Source organism: Lepidochelys kempii, chromosome 1 (assembly GCF_965140265.1).
Source record: "Lepidochelys kempii isolate rLepKem1 chromosome 1, rLepKem1.hap2, whole genome shotgun sequence".
NCBI lineage: Eukaryota > Metazoa > Chordata > Testudines > Cheloniidae > Lepidochelys > Lepidochelys kempii.
In genome coordinates this window covers 199,971,711-199,991,378 of record NC_133256.1, presented here as the reverse complement: position 1 = coordinate 199,991,378, position 19,668 = coordinate 199,971,711, and the positions used below count along the sequence as shown (strand labels likewise).

Genomic DNA, 19,668 nt, shown 5'->3' with positions numbered 1-19,668 from the left:
GCAACAGTATGTGAACCCTCGCTGCTTATATTGACACCAATGTGTATGACTGACCATTAGCATAGTTTTCATTAAGTCTTAGTGTACGTAATATAGTTTCTTGAGCATGCCCCAACAGCAGCGGCAACATGTGGGGGGCACACATGGGGTCACGTGCCCTTTCAGATTTCCGCCAGGGTTCATATGCCCTGCTGCATACTACCAGAACCTTTAAATCAGAGGTTTTCAAACTTTGGGGCATACCCCCTAGAGGGTGTGGAGGAATGTTCAGGGTGGGGGAGGAGGGGGAGTGATTATGCCAGACGGCTTGGGCTTCAACCTGGCGGGACTAGGGAGAAAATGCCACCTCCACCCCAAGTCGCCTCTTTTTTCTGCGTTGTGGGGTGCAAACAAAAGCTGTAACTCAAGGGGACATGGGGGGCTCTGCTCCAAAAATTTGAAAAACTGCTGCTTTAAATTGTGGGGCCCCCCACTATCAACAGTTACGGGTCATCTCTGTCCAACAATGCTAGAGTTAAAAAAAAAAAATCTATCAGTGGTTTCCTTTGCAAACCTATGCTATGCGTGGCTTTTCACTTGGGCTTGGTTGTTGGTATGTAAGTTGTCAGCTCAATGGGTTTTTTTCAGTGAAAAAAATATTGCTTTACTCTAGGGAGTTGTTTTTAGAGATGTGGGGCAGCAAAAATGTAAAAATTCTCATGGTTTGAGGTTTGCTTTTTACAAATGTTGCCAAGTTCTAGGATGTGGTGTTTTTTTAATTAAACAAGTTTACATTTTCCTAATATTTCATAATACATTAGCATTGTGAAATCTAGTGATTCTATAAAACAGTAAGACTTCTTAATACAATATATAAGGAACCTTAGCACTGCCAAGCAGTCATAATTGTAACAGGTAATTAGAGATTGTCTTTCCGTTCTGGCCTAAATTTTCAAAAGTGTCCGCTAACTTTTTGTGCCTCAGTTTATGGGTGCCAGACTTGAGACCCCTTGAACCTGATTTGCAGAGGCATTGAGAATCTGCAGCTCCCGTTGACTTCAACTGAGATTGACACCTTTGAAAATGGGACTCAAGCTATTTTTAATGGGAATGCAAAATTACTGGATGTTGAACATTTAGGCGTAAAACTCCAGATCCAAACTTTGGGGGTTTTAAGATGTGTTCTACTTTTTGCAGCCTAAACCCATATCCAGTACTTGTTCAGTGGAAAACAATTGAACGTTAGAGAACTGTCTGGAAGAAAAACAATGTAACAAGCAGCTCTTTTTTAATTTGCTGGAAGCATTTATATCTGCAAGTTTATACCCAAGTTATTTTTTGTTTCTGGGAATTTTTTTCAAAGTAGACCTAAAAAGGGAGTGGAAATTCTTAGTTTCTTCAGGTGTGTGCTGAAACATTCTAGCACCCTAAGGAGTGTTGTTTGGTTGGGATCAAACATTACAACATGTGACTTATATAGGTAGGAGTATATGCATATGCGTAGAGCTCCTATTTATATTAGTGGCAGTGCCAGGCTTGTGCATCAAGGAGCACAGAGGCCTTCAGAAATGAAGTATGGTTTACATCTAATGTGACATTTATTTGACTGAGTAAGGAAATAGATTAAAGTCCCACCAGCCCTTTCCCATCATCTGTTGGTCCAACAGGGGTGGTTCAGAATGGCCCCTAACCAATCCTGTTATTCTCACTGCAGAACTTCAGAGTATCAGTAGAAAGTATGAATGATGCTCAAAGGCTTCAAATGTGTACATTTATGTTAACCCTTTCTGCATCAGCAGCCATTTATGGAAACACCGGGGACCACATGGCATCAGCATTTATTGTAGCTGACCATTTCATCATTGTTATAGTTATATAAACCTGCTCTGTGCTTTAAATCCCACTCTGTCAGTGACTTACCATGTGATGGTGAGCAAGTGATTTCCCCTCTCTAAGCCTCAATTTCCTAATCTGCAATGCTAGAGAGTTGCACACTTTTTTGTGTCTGTAGACGGAGTTTGTTGCACACACCGAGGTTCCTTTCATTTCACCTCCCCCCCACCCCCCCCGCAACACCCTCTCATCGCTCTCTATTTCAGGGACATATATAGATAAGTAAGATTGTATAATTTTTAATTTGTTAAATTATTTCTTTTCTTTCTTTCTGGAAGCTAAATTATTCAGGGTGTAGACATTTCAATTCCGTTGGGACAATGGGCAGAGCTGAGATGGGGGTGGTGTTATGCCGGAAGGTGTTAGTGACCCTTATATCTTTTTGAATGTCCTGTTCTGAAAAAGCCATTTATTCCACAGCTTCATGAAGTCCTCTGCAGTAGAGTAATGATGACCTAAAGGAAGCTGAGGGGCATCCTGTTGACCTCATCATAGATATGAGAATCATTAGTCAGATGGTCAATGATATGTGTGTCAAAACACAACTGGCAGTGTTCCAGACTGCCAGTTGCCAGTGTCCGAGCATGACTGTTCATTATATCAGACAGATGATACTAAAATAGTCTCTGATATCCATATGTGTGTTCCATGCTGCTGGAACTTGCTCATCAATTAATTATCCTATAGTCAGCATGCTGTAGCATACAGTGGTGTACAAATGTCTACTAATTATCACTCTCAGCACTTCTGTGAAGTTTGTTAGTATCATTATCCCCATTTTACAGGTGAGGAAACTGAGACCGATAGCATAAGTGACTTGCTCAGTGCAACACAGGAAGTCAGTGGTAGAGACAGCACTAAAAATCAGGAGTTTTTGGTTCCTAGACCACTAGACCACATTGCCTCTCACAAGTGTCACATAATCTTTCTTGACATGAAAACAGAAGTTCTCACTGTTGCATGTCTGGAGTTAATGATTATTCAAGATTGTCAAAAAACAGGCTCAATAGGAATTATTTAATTAAAGATTATCAATCAGAAATTAATTTGTCAATATACAGAATACAGAAAGAAGAGATACATTACCACCCTTGATGTAAGATAAAGAGCTGGCTCTGTGTCTCTTCTTCACTGCAAACTGGTGGGATGTGCAGTTTCATTCTCCAGCTAAGTTCCACAACTTCTGTCATTATACAGGGTTTTTAGACAAAGAGACCCTTCTTTGTCAGAAATCCCCTGCCAGAACCATATGTTCTGATGTCATTTCTTATGTTCTCATAGGATTTCCTTTAATATCTGTGAATTCTTAGTTTAAGAACATAAGAATGGCCATACTGGGTCAGACCAAAGGTCAGTCTAGCCCAGTAGCCTGTCTTCTGACAGGGGCCAATGCCAGGTGCCCCAGAGGGAATGACCAGGTAATCATCAAGTGATCCATTCCCTGTCGCTCATTCCCAGCTTCTGGCAAACAGAAGCTAGGGACACCATCCCTGCCCATCCTGGCTAATAGCTATTGCTGGACCTATGCTCCATGAATTTATCTAGTTCTTTTTTGAACCCTGATATAGTCTTAGCCTTCACAACATCCTCTGGTAAAGACTTCCACAGGTTGACTGTGGGTTGTGTGAAGAAATACTTCCTTTTGTTTGTTTTAAACCTGCTGCCTATTAATTTCATTTGGTGCCTGATGTATGTGTGAGGGCAGAATTATTTATAGCTGAGAGGACTGATGTTCTTCAAGGTAATATCTTTCCGTTAATCTTTTTCCCCCCCATAAGCATTCTTCCCTATTGATTTCCCAACAGAAAACATCTGCTGTAGCAATCATCAAAATATCTGGAGTTCTATGAACATGGAGGTGCCAAGGATTATTAGATATAGTTTAATGCATAGAATTCTGAATAGGGTGACTTACAAATTTAGAATCGGTATATTTAATGACAGACTAACTTTCAGCAAATTCAGGAAATGTGAGGCAGACCGAATGCACCAGAAACAGCCAACAAAAGCTGTAGCAATGGTCACAACATAAAAAACTGCTGGAAAGCATCTTTCTGTTTCTGAGAGTTGTTGAGCATTTAGATACACTAGCACTTTCCCAGTATCTGACAAGAGGATATGACCATCTAGGCCAACTCTCCTTAACTGTGAATCAGTGAAAGAGCATTTGGATGACAAAAAGGCTATAGTACAATGAATCTTACATTTACAGTATCTAGTAATTTTCTTCCTGAAGTATACCAGGTTGCTTAATAAACTGATGTACAAACTATCCATGAGAATCACTCCATCCACCTTTGAAATTAGAGGGGAATTCTTTGGAGGGGAAATGGAGGATCTGCTTAAGGTGGATGGTAATACTACACAACATTTTGGGATAGAAAATGAAGAGTACCTTTCCCAAGTACTGCGTATCTTCTGAAGAGAAAGAATGCTCTGAAAAGGGAGCAACATGGGCAGACTCTCTTAACTTGGCATGTGCAAAGAGAAGAAATAGTGAGACAAGCAACAAATTAGAAACAGAGTAAAGGTTCTATACTGGTGTGTGTACAGAAATCACATCATATGACTAAGGCGGCACTCCAGAAATGAAGGGCTTTAAACACAAGAGTCATGACCTTAAATCGAATTCTCCACCATAAGATGTAACCAGTGAAGGCACTTAAGCAACAGGATTACCTGAGAAAACTGAGCGTTGTGAAAAAAATAAGATGAACCTCATGATTTTCTGCCTGTTGCAACTTAGTAAGACTAGATTCTGATAATCTGGCCAGGAAGTCCTTGCAGAAATCCCCTCAAAAGAGGGAATCAATGTATGCTCTAGGATTTTGGCTGTATTGTTAGTTCAAGTGCGAATTTTCAAATTGTTTAATGATTGATAATGGCAAATGCTAACTAGAAGTCAATGTAAGGATGAAAAGTAGAGACAGACTTGTCAGTCTATGTAGTTTTATAGACTGTGAAAATTCTGAAACCCCGGGTTGTGGAGCCCAAAACTGGATCTGTTGAACTTGAATGATATTGAACCTAAGGGGTGGCCTGGACAGCAACTAAGGATAAAGGAACCCTCTGATGGTGCTCGCTTGAGATGTTGTTGTATGTTCTCTCTCATACAAGTAATTGAATTTATTGAAGGTATTTGGATGCACAGAGACGTAACAGGCTACAGCTGCAAAATCTGGATCTGAATCTGGAAAATTCAGGGTGGGTAAAGATTTTAGATTTAGGAAGGAACCAAAGGAAAAGAGAGATTTTTTTGTCTCTCTCTTCTCGCTCCCTCTAATTTCCCAGTCCTCATTTATTCCACACTGGTACATTCATTCCTAGACTCAGATGGAAGAAGGCCACTTGATGAATCGCTGGCAGTGCTGCTTGCAGCAACCTAGAGATCTTCCATCCCAATATTAAGCCTCGTTTGTTAGAGCTGATGGTCTGCAGTCAAACCACCTGGCGTTATGATCCCATGTTGTAGTTTTCAAGGTAGTGCCTTCGATGTAGTGGGAAATTATCTTGGTGAATCTGGCATGCCTGTTGTTGTTGTTCTCTACCTATATTGTCAACCGTCGCACAATGAGATTCCACACTACCACCTTGGGTACGTTGGTAGTGCTGCTGTTACATTTTTACAGACCAAAAAACCCTGCTTCGTGCAGTCAGTGCTGACTAATTTCATTTTGTACACCTATCTCTGTATAATTTATAATGTAGACATGAAGCAAAACAGAGGCAGTAAAGACGAGTAACACTGAGTGCTGGTTACCATGAAAATCCCAATTTGCAGATGTAACTGCCTTTACTGGAGCTCCAGATCTCACATCTGGGTGCTCAAACTGGCACTTTTACACATACCCACTCAAAGACCTAAGTGCCAGACAGAGACTCAAAATTTATTCTGGGTGTCCTATATAAGATACCATATTTACAAATTAGTTCTTAAGAATCTTTCAGCAATTTCCTTTTCCTGTCTACCCCTATTGCTTTAAAAAAAATCCATCTGCCTTCTGGCTGCCTATATACAATCAAACAGATGCACACATCTGTATGTGTGTCACTGATGATCCATTTGCAAACACACTTGGTGACAGTTGCTTTATTTAGAGGCTGGGAATAGGAATCTTAGAGATGAAAGATCTACAGCATATAAAGAAACAATGTTTTCTTCTCCCCAGTTTCCAGTTCACTTCCACTTCCTTCTTTCTCTTTTTTTCTCCCTCATGTTTGCACTCAGTTCATACTCGGGGAATACTTTTTCAAATCATTAGTGCGCCCACCAAGCAACACCAAATTTTCTGAGGACAACCCAATGGCAATTTTTTCTGGTGGTACCCACAGGACACATGCATGTCTGGTTTTGACCCATCTCAACAAGCAGATTTATGTCTTTTATGGAATCAACAATGTCAACCCTGTGATTCCTATTTTTCAATTTTTGACTTGTTAAGCAGATGATAGACAGCTTAATTCTTTAAGCAAAACCTCCCATGCTGGAGTAGGCCAAACCCACAAAATAGAAGTCAGATACAGATTTCAAACACCATACCATTCAGGGTTGTTCATGTTGATAGTTCTGTTTCAGCCACTTGTAAAGTTGGAGGCCATTTGTAAAATTTGAATATGGATCTGGGTTCAAATTCAACTGCACCTCTTTATACACCTCCCCTGTCTACACACAAAACAAGATGATTAATGTAACTACAAAGCAAACTACTGCAAGAGTGAGATCAGCTTTCAGATATCTGGTATAATGTAGGGACTGCAGCTGCACTATAAGATTTCTTCTTTTGCTTTTGTATAAGGATGCATCACAACATCTAGCTTTTATGGAATCTGTGTGTCCCTAACAGTAGGATATCTGGTACTTTTCACACACTGCAGCATTTACAAGAGGGCACATTTAACAGTCCTGGTTTCAGGTCTTCCTGACATTGCTCCAGTGTAAATCAGGAATAATTCTACTGAAGCTATTCCAACATAAAACAGGTGTAAGTGAAATCAGAATCCTTTTCAGTATCCAGTAATGCAGGCCTTGCAAAATTCCATTTGTTTGCTCACCTCGGGAGGGTTAATTTTGTTTTGATAGGCAAGTGAAATCTCATTTGTTGTTTTTCATTGTCTTTGTGGCAAAGGGCAGGTGAGCAGATTTTGAGCCTTCGCTGGTGAATGTTCATGATGATTTTGCAAAAGTGTGCCTAGTGCCTTACAATAGAATCAGAGACATCTACCTGTACATGAGAGTGCCTGGGCACTTGCATTTGCAAACCCTTAATGTATGTATCAGTAATGAAAATCTTAATTAAGAAAGCTGCATCATTGTCCATGAACACTCTTTCTTTTTCCCTGTGTGAAGTCCTTTGTGTATTGAAGCATCTACCTGGCTGAGACAGACAGAGCCCTCAAAGAGCTTGTCTGGCAGATCTTCTCTTGATTATTAACAGCTAGCGAATGACAAAGTCTCAGTCTCCTTTTGTCTTGTTACTGAGGCTCAGAACTGCAGAACACATAACGTACAATAGGGTTGGATGGTTGGCTGGTTTGTTTTTTTAGTGTTTTTTTAACTTGATTTTATTATGTTGGTGGGACTAAAAATCTGACACTGTTGATCAGAACTAATTTAAGTGGCTCATAGTTCCCAAAATTTGAAAAGATGCCCTTTCATATACACAAGTGTACCTTTGCATTTAGAAACAATACACTTAGACCACATGATATGCGCGCACACAAAAATTATGCTGATGTAATGTGGAGATTGAGATTTTAATCTCACTAAAATCAGGAAATTCAGAGTTAAGGTTCCTGCAGCAACCTTACCTCTGCCCCTGTAAACTGTGTTCATTACAGTGAGGTCTCTCACTGATCATATGCTGCGTGCTGGGCAATGTGATATACTACTTTTAGAAAAGACGGTAAGGTGGGAAGGAACTGTTGTTTTTTCTATAATCATATTGTGGAGATTATTTATTTGCTAAGCACCAATAAAGTGTTTAGTGCCGTTCAGAACACACACACAAAACTTCATAATCTAATGGACATATAAGGTCAAAACACTGAGGTACATACAGAGGCAAATTGTGCCAACCCTGTGTGACAGCACAAATAGGAGAGAGGGCATCAAGAGTCTCTCTCTCTCCCTCCCTCTCTCTTATTCACACACATATATTTGCTCCTATGCAACAGCCAGGAATAACTGCACAGCTTGTGTCCCGATGGGCCAGATTCTCCTCTCACATACATCTTTTGTAATTCCATTGACATCAACAGTTTCTCTTGATTTTTCACATAAACAAAAGAAAGATCAGGCTTAGGAAGGGTAAGGACTGTAAGGGTCTAGCGTCACCAATGCCACTACTCTCCTTGAGGTAGGTAAGGAGCAGCTGTATGCACAGATTAGTAGAGCTCAACCCCACACCTAGGGCTTGTCTATACTTACAGCTAGATCGGCACTGCTGTGATCAGTGCAGCGGTGTCGATTTAGCAGGTCTGGTGAAAACCCGCTAAGTCAATGGCAAAGCGCTCTCCCGTCGACTCCTGTACTCCAGCTCCTCAAGAAGAGTAAAGTTAGTTAGCGGGAGAGTGTCTCCTGTCGACACAGCACGGTGTAGACACCGCAGTAAGTGGATCTAGCTACATTGACTTCAGTTACTTTATTCATGTATCTGAAGTAACGTAACTTAGATTGATTTACTGTGGTAGTGTAGATAAGGCCAGAGAGCAGTGCATGATGCATTCTTGCAAAAGTGTTGCAGCTACCATTCACCCTTGGAAGAGTTACCTCCACCTGAAGGAGGAATTCCAGCTGAGACCCTCAGATTGTCCAGTGGCTGAAAAGCACAGTTTGTCCCACATTGTGTATCATACATGGGCCCTTATATTGTAGGAGTGAGAAAAAAGGATCAGGAATCAAACCCAAGTCATCTATCAAATCCAATCTAATCTGTTTTAGGTATTACTAATATACCCATCACTGTGCTACCACACCATAACCACAGGTTAGTCCACGAGGTAAAAAGACAAAATCTAAAACATTTCACATTAAATTAATTATTAAGGGGCTGATTCTCACCTGCCTGGCACTTTGCTTTGTCATTTATGACTGTATAAAGTGAATGCAAAATGCCACCAGTCTGATCTGATACTGTTTTACACCCACGCAAAGGTGTAAATGACAATGGAAAATAAGTCTTAAAATCTTCAAGATACACCATTACCCTCACAGAAGAGCATGAAGCCTAGAAGACCTGATATTTTCAGATTCTCTCCAGCCAAATAATAAGCCTGCTCAGTTTTCAGACAACATCAGGGTTATCCAGATCACTAAGCCATTTCTTTTCATGCCCTGAGCCTTTTAGTTGCAACTTTTTATGTCAATAATTTATGCATCCCAGCATGCACTTAAAGAATGTACTTATCATTATTTGATTTTTATATGCTAGTTTTAAAATGTTATAAACTCTTTCAGAGATGACACACTAAAAATTTATAGAGGGGTTTTGTTTCAGGAGAAAGGATGGTGCTGGTGATTGCTCACCTAAGTAATAGTTTCAAGTTCTTTAGAGGCTATATAAATTTTCTGTCTGATTATTCAAATTTCTGGGGGATTTTGCACACCATATTTTAAAATTGTGCAAAATTCTGCATCTTTTGTTTTTCAAAATAACACAATATAATCACTCCAGTTTCAATTATTTTGGTAGTTTATTTCCAAATACCTGTAAGCAAGTATGTCTGTAACAATACAGACAACAAAAAAGATTCAGGAAATGTGGGGGGGAGTTACAAATAGATTACTACTTAGGCATATGAATACAGAACCCTCACTCAGCCACCCCCTGTACTCCTGTCCCATGTGGCCTTGCACTCCCACTCCCATTCAGCTCCTGGCTCAATATTGTCACCCCCTAGCTTCTGTGCCTTCATCCCAGTGTGTCCACTCCACTACCCATTCTGAACCCCAGTATGTGTGATACCCCCCAGCAGCCCCATGTGCCCCACTTTTTCCATCCCCCCATATTCATACCTCCTCACCTGGGCCTGTGAGTAGGGCACTGTGAGGAAGACCGCTTCTGCCCTGTCCCTCCCCACGGCTGTTTGCTCCAGCCTGTGAGACTGCCCTCTCTTCTGGCACCACATCAGCCTCTGGTGAGTGAAAGGTGTAATTGCAACTTGCCTTCACCTCCCCATCAGAATAAATTATTCTGGGGGGAGGAATCTGCAGGGGACATTAATTCTGCACTTGCGCGGTGACACAGAATTCCCTCAGGAGTAAATAGCCTGCAAGTCTAACTTCAGACCTCCTATTCTTATCCTTCACACAATTCAGTAGATTCACTAATGGCTACAATCTGAAAATCATAACACAAAGCACATTGGAATCTTTAAGGCAGTAAATGCTCACTTAGCTATTCTGAAATGGTAATAACTTTGTTATTTCAAAACCAAATGCTTTCAAACATGGCAAAGTTGCTACTTCTCTTTCAGGACTATGTATATGTCAAGTTTGATATTTTAAAACAAAGCCATATTTTAATTATACAAGCATGTTTAAGGGCAGAAAGCTTATGGAAAAATTAACAGCAGGAAATTATTTTTTTACATACTAGGATGACTCAAAAACGGCGAACTGGATTTTTGTGAAACTTTCCTAAAAATGTCACTTTTGGATAGAGACAAGGCATGACCAAGTGTCTGACCAAAAGGTAACTATTTTGGAGTGGTATAAGCAACTAATGGAAGGGATTTAGTATGACAGTCTCATCTCAACTTGAACTATAGCATAATTAATATGATACTGTAATAAAATGATAATTTGCACATGCATAACAGCATCCTTCTGTGAATCTCAAAGCTCTTTACAAAAATGTAATGAATTAAGCTTTGTCACATCCTTGTGACTTAATGAAGTGTTGTTATTCACATCTTTCGAACAGGAAAACTGAGGCACAGAGATGTAAGGGACATGCTAAAGGTCATATAGGAAGGTAGTAGCAGAGCCAGGATTAGAACCCATATCTTATTTATCCTCATCCTATGCTTCAAAGTCCAATTCTTTTCTAAAACACAACTTTCTAAATATGACATAGTGGTGTTCCATATTTATTGTCTCTCCCTGATTTCCTTATCATATCGTTCAGTTTGAAAGTAAAGAGCTGTTCTTCTTTGAATGATTATACATCTCCATTCCACTTCAGGTGTGTTCATGCCCAGTGCACTAGTGTTGGAGATTTTCCCTTAGAGGTACCCGTCAGGGTGGCGCATGTGCCCTCTGCTGCCACATGCTGCTGTGGGATGGTATAGTTGGCACTCGTTCACAGTTGATCTTTTATAGTCTTAGTGCAGTTTTCTGCTAGTAGGTTTCCTTTTTTATGAGCGTACTTACTGTACACTTCTGTTCCCACTGGTCTGGGATACTGACGTCTAGTGCCAGTGCATGTTTCAGTCCCCAAGCTTCAAACTGCTTTGGATGCAAGGTGCTGGTCAGTGACCCTAATTCCAGGTTTCTGAAGAGCCTTGGAGAAACTCACATTAGGGACAGGCGCCAAATCTGCAGGGACTTCAAGCCCAGAACTAAAAAGGAGAGGGAGGTCACACTAAAGCACCTTCTTATGGAGGCAGCTTCCACTCTCAGAGCATTTCGGTTCGGAGAGGGCACCAGGCGCCTCTACTTCACCTACAAGTGCTTCTCCTGTCATGACAGAGTCCTGTCTCCAATCTCCTTCTCCAGTACCAAAGAAGAAGCACCAGAAGACTTCATCGAGGGACCCATCATCCAGAAGATTGAGTTCCCCAGCGCCAAAGTCCAGGAAACAAGCTGGGAAGAATGTAGATTGTAATCCTGCCGAGCAGTCCCTGGTACAGAGAGCACCTCAGGTAGGGTCATTGACTCTGGCGCCGGTACCAGTACCAATGATCTCTAAGGATGCACCATCTTATTCAGCAATGCCATCATCTTTGGTTCAGAAACAGCTGCAAAGATTCTCCCTGTGCCTTCAGTGCCTGAGGCATATGCCATGGCATGCGATCTCTCAGTGCTGGCTTCACCCTTGAGGTTCGAGGAGAGATTAAAAATACTGGGACTTTTCAGCTTGGAAAAGAGAGATAATGTGGAGAAAGTGAATAGGGAGGTGTGATTTACTCCTTCACATAATACAAGAACTAGGGGTCACCCAATGAAATGAATAGGCAGCAGGTTTAAAACAAACACAAGGAAGGACTTCTTCATACAATGCACATTCAACCTGTGGAACTCTTTGCCAGGGGATGTTGTGGAGGCCAAAACTATAGCAGGGTTCAAAAAAGAACTAGGTAAGTTCATGGAGGATAGGTCCATCAGTGGGCTATTAGCCAGAATGGGCTGAAAGATGCCGAGAGTGTCCCTAGCCTCTGTTTGCGAGAAGCTGGGAATGGGCGACAGGAAACGGATCACTTGATGATTGCCCGTTCTGTTCATTCTCTCTGTGGTACCTGGCATTGGCCACTGTTGGAAGACAGGATACTGGCTTAGATGGACCATTGGTCTGACCCATTCTTATGTTCTTATCTTGCCTGGTACTGACAGACACTTTCATGGATTTGCTGGCTACCAGAGGTCTTCCGACTCATGTTTATCGTCTGAGTCAGAAGTTCGATCTTATGCGTAAAGGCCATATCATATTAGCCATCACTTTCTTCCAAAGGGCTTTCACCCCTGGTATTCAGTAGAACTTCTGCATTGGACTGCTAGTAGGGAGCCATGATCAGGAAGAAATTGGTCTCTTGTGCCATATCAATGGCTGTATTGGAACTTATGGGGTTTCCTCCAGTCTCCAGATCCTGACCATACCCTCCCCTTCTACATCCTCCACCAGACATCGTGAAGCTGCACTTCAAGATCTTCAGGAAGCTGCTCCTAGTACTGAGTTTGATACCAATCGTAGGTATTCTGCGTCAGTGAATCCCCCTTTGGAGAAATTGGGGGAAGCTCCACCTCAGCCAGCCTTGGTTCCTCCTCCTTATCATTCGAGAAGGCAATGTCTGGTGTTTCCTCTTCTCACCTGAATGGTTACAAAGCTCACTAGGACCTCTTAAAGAGGGTAACGTCCTTCCTAGATATACAGGTGGAAGTAGTTCAAGAGAACTCACACAGATTGGTTGATACCTTGGGATCTGTGGGCCTTGTCAAGTGCCACTCCTCACAAATGAGGCTACTCTGGATCAGAGCCCACAAAAGTATTGTGGCAAACGCTATCTTCCCTGCCTCCTACAGCTAAAAGGACTGAATAGAGGTCCCCTCATTGGGGTCTGTACATTATTACATGCAAAAGAGAATGCTAGGGTCAACGGGCATCTGCCCGAAATCAAAAGATGGAAAGAAGCTTGAGAGTTTTTTTGGCAGAAAAGCTTATTCAACAGCTGGACTACAACTCTGGAATTCTAATCAGCAACCATTGCTAGGACATTATGATTTCTCCTTCTGGGACACAATGTTTTATTTATAATTTTTGATAATTTTTTTCCAAATACAACAAATATACCAAAATACCAGATTCATCATAATACATAAAGGAACTAGAGGGGGTTAGGATAAAGAGAGGGGATGGGAAGCAATGTATCTATCTTCAGGATCTCCGTTAATCATAGACCTCTAAAAAGTCAGTCCAAATTGCTTTGAATTTTTTGGGCATTCACTTTCTGCAGAATGCCAGCCATTCATTAGTTGCAAGGTCAGCCATATCACTGATCCAGACATCAACATTTGGTGGAGATTGACTTTTCCATTTTTGCAGGATTAATTTTTTAGTGACCAAAGCTGCCCACTGGAACCACACCGCCTTGTTACTAGGTAATCTCTGGGACAATGTTGTAAAATTTACCAAGAAGCTCCTAGAGGAGGCAAGTCAAGAATTTCTCACAGTAGTGGATGAGAGAAAGATGGTGGCTAAGACCTTGCTTCAGGCTGCATTGAAGATTCTTGTGCCAGAGCCATGGCACTGGCCATTACATTGAATAGATGTTTGTGGCTACAGTCATCGGGTCTTCCTCAGGAGGTCCAACAAACCATTCAGGATCTCCCTTTTGAGGGACCAGTTCTTTTTTTCACAGCAGACTGATGACAAGCTTCATCGCCTTAAGATTCTAGTGCTACACTCAAGTCTTTGGTTATTTACACTCCTTTCACAAAGAAGAAGCAGTTCCATCCACAACAGTCCTGCTATTATGCTTCCTTTTCACGTGCCAGCAGGACCAATCTAAGAGGAAAGGGGAAAGTTACAGAAGGACACCACCACCACCTCCTTTTTCATCTACTGCATGCTCATTCAGACAGACTGGGAAAACTAAGCAGTTAGTTTTATGTTCTTGTCAAGGGAAGCTTTCCAGGTTGCAGTTTGTCAGCCTTTCCCTACCCCTATTTTTTCTGATCGGTGTGGCAAAATACCTTGTTTGTCTCAGTAGGCTCAGTCCTTTTTAGCCTTGGAGACTGAGATTTGGGGCAAGGCGAATCCTTATAGGTGGCACAGGATCCTGCTACTCCTCTCCTCAGTCAGTCCCTTGTGCTTGTTTTCCTTCCCTTCTGGGGAGCGAGTGCAGCCTTCCTACTAGGAAGGTTTGGTGTCTTGCTCCAAACAGCCTACTGGCAGCTTCCCTGCTCCTCTCACTCCCTCACTCTCCCACTCCTACCACCCAGGGGAGGGTTTAAAAAGGTCCCAAGTAGTTGGAGTCAGCTGAACCTAATTGGTTCTTTTAGCAACCCCTTTTCCAGCTGAACCTTATTGCCCCATGGTTCTCTCTCCTCAGTGGATGGGGAGGGGCCTTTTAATCCCCTGGAAGTAATTACTACCCCCCCTTTTGTAGCTGTTTGTCCTGGTTTTACCACACTGGCTGTCTCATTTCCTAAGTGCTTGGACCCATGTCACTACAGACCAGTGGGTCTTAAGCATGGTGGAAATGGGATACGTGCTTCAGCTTAGTTCTAACCCCATTTTACCCCCCCTTCCCCATCCCTTCTCAGGGACCGTTCTCATGAGAAGGTTCTCCTTCAAGAGGTACAATCTTTCCTCATGTTGGGAGCCATAGAGGAAGTTCCTCCTTTGCACAGAGGAAAAGGATTTTATTCTTGTAATTTCCAAGCAAAAGGAGGTCTCAGACCCATACTAGATCTTCCAGAGCTGAACAAATACATAAAGAAAATAAAGTTTTTGCATGGTCACTCTGGAATCCATTACCCACCCCCATCCCCAGATCCTGGTGTCCTTGACTTAAAGGACGCATATTTTCATATAACAATATATCAATGCCACAGGAAATTCCTCAGATTTATGGTCAACCAATCCCACTATCAATTTGCAGTCCTGCCATTTGGAGTATCTATGGCCCCCTGGTGTTCTTACAAAATTAATGGCAGTGGTGGCTTCATTCCTAAGGAAATCAGGAGTTCACGTGTTTCCATACCTGGATGACTTGTTGGTGAGAGGACAATCCAAGAGCTCGGTGATATCCAGTGTGGCCAAGATCCAGTCCACCTTCGATATGTTGGGATTGCTGATCAACGGCGAAAAGTCAATCCTCTCACCTATTCAGGAACCCAGCGGTTATGCTGGACATGCAGCATGGGGATCCGGGTGGGATTAGACAAGCTGTTTGTCTGGTTTTAAGCCAGTCTGGCTTGCTTTTGTCTGCCTTGTCCCCTGTCCAGTACTGCAGGTATCATGCCCGGAGGATGCCATTTTGCAGAGCAGGTTCCAGACAGTACTGGACATTTCATTATACCTAAAAGCCCATCCTGCCATGATAGCACAGAATTGCCTCAGATTTCTTGGGCACATGGACTCATGGATTTATGTGGTTCAGAATGCCAGGCTGTCTCAGAAAGCTGCAGAACTGGCTGAGCTCAGTGTGCTTCCCAATGCTCCATCCACTGGATATGCTGATTCAGGTACTCACAGAAGTCTTCGCCTCTTTGAACTGATGGATGGACCCATCCAATGTATGTGTGAGAGTTCCTTTTGTTTCCCCACAGCCAACTCTGACTCTGGTTACAGATGCTTCTGCCCTGGGTTGGGGAGCCCATCTGGGAACTCTGGAGACTCAAGGTCTCTGATCTGGCCAGGATTTAGCTTTCCATATAAACGTAAGTGAGTCAAGAGCCATTCATCTAGTTGGTCATGATTTTTTCTTCTGCATCAAGGGAAGGAATTTACTAGTTCATACAGACAATGCAGTGGCGATGTCCTGTGTGAACAGACAGGGAGGGGTCAGATCATCACTTCTGAGCCAAGAAGCAATACTGCTTTGGGAGTTTTGTATTGTCACCTCAATCTACCTCAAAGCCTCCCAGTTTCTGGGTGTCCACAACGGTCTGGCAGACCAGCTGAGGAGATTATTCCTCAGTAACCGGGAGTAGTCTCTCCATCCAGATATAGTCAGTCATATTTTCCAAATCTGTAGCATTCCCGTTTGCAACCTGACACAATAGGAAATGTCAGTTTTGTTCATGAGCAGGTCACCAGCCCCATAAACTCACCATGGGCTCTGAAATCAAGCTCAGCTTTCCATCTCACATATCATCAGTAGGTAACATGTTCTATGTGCCAGCTTATACCCTCAGTTACAGGTGTGCAACCCACTGTCTCCAAATGTTGCCCCCAGTTAAACCTGTGCATATGCCTTCCCATCTCCCACCACCCAGCTGAAGGCTAATGAGGTTGAAAAGGTGATCCTGAAGACATGACCTGAAGACTGTTGTTCAAAATATCATCAAATTGGTAACTCAGAAACAATAGTTTATTGGCTGAAACCTCTGCCAGTGATTTAATATAATCTCACCGCTCCTTGACTTGGGTGAGGAGCTGAGCTGCAGAAATCTCTGCTCTGTTACTTTATATGTTTCCATATTGCTTCAATGCTTTAGTAAAATGGCATATTATTTGCCATTATGACCTCTACATATTTTCTGGGCAGTCATTTAAATCATGACAGGTCACATCTTTATTTCCAGAAATCAGAAATATTTTCGTGACATTTTTAGAAATATAAAGAGAAATGTATTAAAGCAGTGGTTTTCAATCTGTGGTCCGTGACCCCGGGGGTCTGCAGACTATGTTTAAGATTAGCAAAGGGGCCCACTCCTCCATTTGAAATTTTTTAGAGGTCCACAAATTAAAAAAGATTGAAAACCATTGTGCTAAAGTATTCTCAGATGATTGTACTGGGCAGACAGAAGAAGAAAAGGTACAATAATGGGAAGACTCTAGTAAAAGCAGTATGATCTTATGGTTAGCTCAGGGGTCTGAGACTCAGAAGACATACAATTAGGGCTAGGATTAAAATATAAGTCCCTCTTTGATGTTAAACCAATCTCTTCACCTTGCAACTCCATGCCTCATTCTCCTCATCTGAAAGATAGTGATGATCGTGACTTTGCTCGCAAGAATATGAGGCTTAAAGTTCAGTTATGCTCAGAAAAGTGTCTTTACTAAACCAGTCCCTTCTTACTCCACAGACATGCTCTCTGTGTATAGGTTTCAGAGTGCAGCTGTGTTAGTCTGTATCCGCAAAAAGAAAAGGAGTACTTATGGCACCTTAGAGACTAACAAATTTATTTGAGCATAAGCTTTCATGAGCTACAGCTCACTTCATCGGATGCACTTCATCAATGCATCTGATGAAGCGAGCTGTAGCTCACGAAAGCTTATACTCAAATAAATTTGTTAGTCTCTAAGGTGCCACAAGTACTCCTTTTCTCTGTGTATAGAGAGTCCTATCTGCTTTACTGATAAGTCTGCACCATTCTTGTCTCTTGTTAGCTCTGCAGAACCAATGACTCTGGGAGCAGGTACAGAATGCCATTCTGCCTTATGCATGATCAAAAGAATTGTTACCTAAGTTTTTATTTCAGAAACTGGATTCTCAGGATGAGTATGCAGCATGATATTTAGGGGGAGGACAACGGCTTTTAATGTTGTATTTTGAGACCATTTGATCTGGAGTCATTGAGATACAGTAAATGTAATCCCCACAATGCCATTTTTACAGTCACTTTCATACTAGACCCAAACTTTAATCAGTTACAGCTAAATTATTAATTTAAGCCCCAGCCCCACATCAGGGATGATGTGAAATTGCACCCTACCAGAGTGGGAGTTCAGAGAGGCAGTGCGTCTCAGGGAGGCACATGCCTTCAAGAGCTCTCCGACACCTAGGGGGAACAAGGCCACACGACCCCTTCAGAGGCTATGGTGTGTTCTCCCCTCTGTGGCCAGCCTGCTCTGCCAAGCATGGTGAAGGGGTGGGCCATGGCTCTCCTACTCTTCTCCCCTTTTGTAGCGAGTAGTGCTGCTAACATTTCTCACCAAAAGCAATCTGGGTGCCTCAGTGGAGCACAAAGACTGCAGTTAAGGCCAGCTCCTGCTCAGGGATGGAGGGATAGGATGCTTTTTGCACTTTTCCAACAACTTCACTTGTGCATGTTTGCAAACAAACTTCTGATCAAAGCATTCTGGCCCATAACATTTAAATGCTTTGAGATCCGTGTATTGAAAGTACTTTAAATGCTGAATGTTGTTATTGTATTGTACTGTATTATGACTGTACAGTACATATATATCTCACACACCAAGAGGTGTCAGGATGAGGGGCTTTGAGAGTCTTGGCATCTTTCAGATCATATGATTTTGGGTATTGGTCAACCAGAGGGGATATATTGAGATGAATGGATGGAGAAAACAGGAGAAAGAGTATAGAAGTTAAAATAATTGAGTTTGCTGATCTGATGGAGATAAATTCCTCCTTGGAGAAGGAGTTTGCATCTTTTAAGACTCTGAAGGATCTGTAAGCATCTTCTGTGCTCTAGAAAGACAGTAGTTGGTGTGACTGAGTAACAGGCTGGCAAATTCCCTGCTTTCCTATTCACTAAAATCCAACTAGAACTTACAAAACATCCGCCTCCAAAATAAACGAATAAATAAATAAATAAATCCAACCTAGTGCCTTTCCCCCACCCCACCCCCGAAGGAGGAACAAGCCAAAATATCTAGTAAGTAAAGCAGCCTTAAAAGACACATTCCCAGCTGTAACTATAGCACTTTGCGCCATCCTGTGAGCTTGCTAGAGCTGGCACATATTTAATAATACAGATGCATGAATACAGCCTGCTAGAGACAGAACCGTTGCAGCAACCTCTTGGCTGCTGCTTCATTCCAAGGAGTTTTCACTGTGTGTAGTTTCCTTAGCAGGGCAACCTTTATATAAGAACATTGATTTCTTGTGTCAGGAGCAGCAGTGTCCACTATAAAGAAGGTTTCCACATGGTTATCATTCTAGCCTTCTTGTTTTCAGTCACTAATAACTTCCTAAAAGCATCACCTTTTGAGCTGAAATTTTACAGACTTGGCCTCTGCTCAAAGGTGATTTTTTTTTTATGTTTTTTAAAATGTTTTTATTTTTCGAAAGCTTGAGCAAAACTGGTCCCGCTGTTTTTAGTGAGTGGCAAGTGTATGTGGTGGGAGGTGAAGGAGAGAATTACTCCTGTCCCATTTTTAAAAAAAGCCCAGTGACCTTGCAACCTTTTTGAATAGCTTGAGCCATGACAAGGGCAAAGGTTGTGAAAGAGGAAAATATGGCATGGAAATAGCCCACAGTGAGGAGCAAAACATGGCTTTGTTTCTGGGGAAATTGTTGTTGCTTTGACAGTTAATGACCAATTGAAAATTAGATACTTGAGCATTCACATATATTTTGTTTCACTAAAGCCTGTGAAGAAAGGGTGTGCTCCAGACATGCATGTAGCCCACTTGACCTTACAGGTTTTTAGGAGCCCTTGTCTCA

General features: G+C 42.0%; 1 protein-coding gene across 14 annotated transcripts in view; it reads left to right on the top strand.

The window, feature by feature from the left end:
• The window catches only part of ZBTB20 (zinc finger and BTB domain containing 20), a 663,010-nt gene that overhangs the window by 494,926 nt on the left and 148,416 nt on the right, over positions 1 to 19,668 (top strand). The window contains exon 1 of one of the 14 annotated variants that reach the window (XM_073308815.1): positions 10,127 to 10,565. The exons of the other annotated variants lie outside the window; for them this stretch is intronic. The gene's annotated coding sequence lies outside the window, so the exon portion shown is untranslated. Of the gene's footprint in view, positions 1 to 10,126; positions 10,566 to 19,668 lie in introns of those variants that run through there. 14 annotated transcript variants of the gene reach the window in all.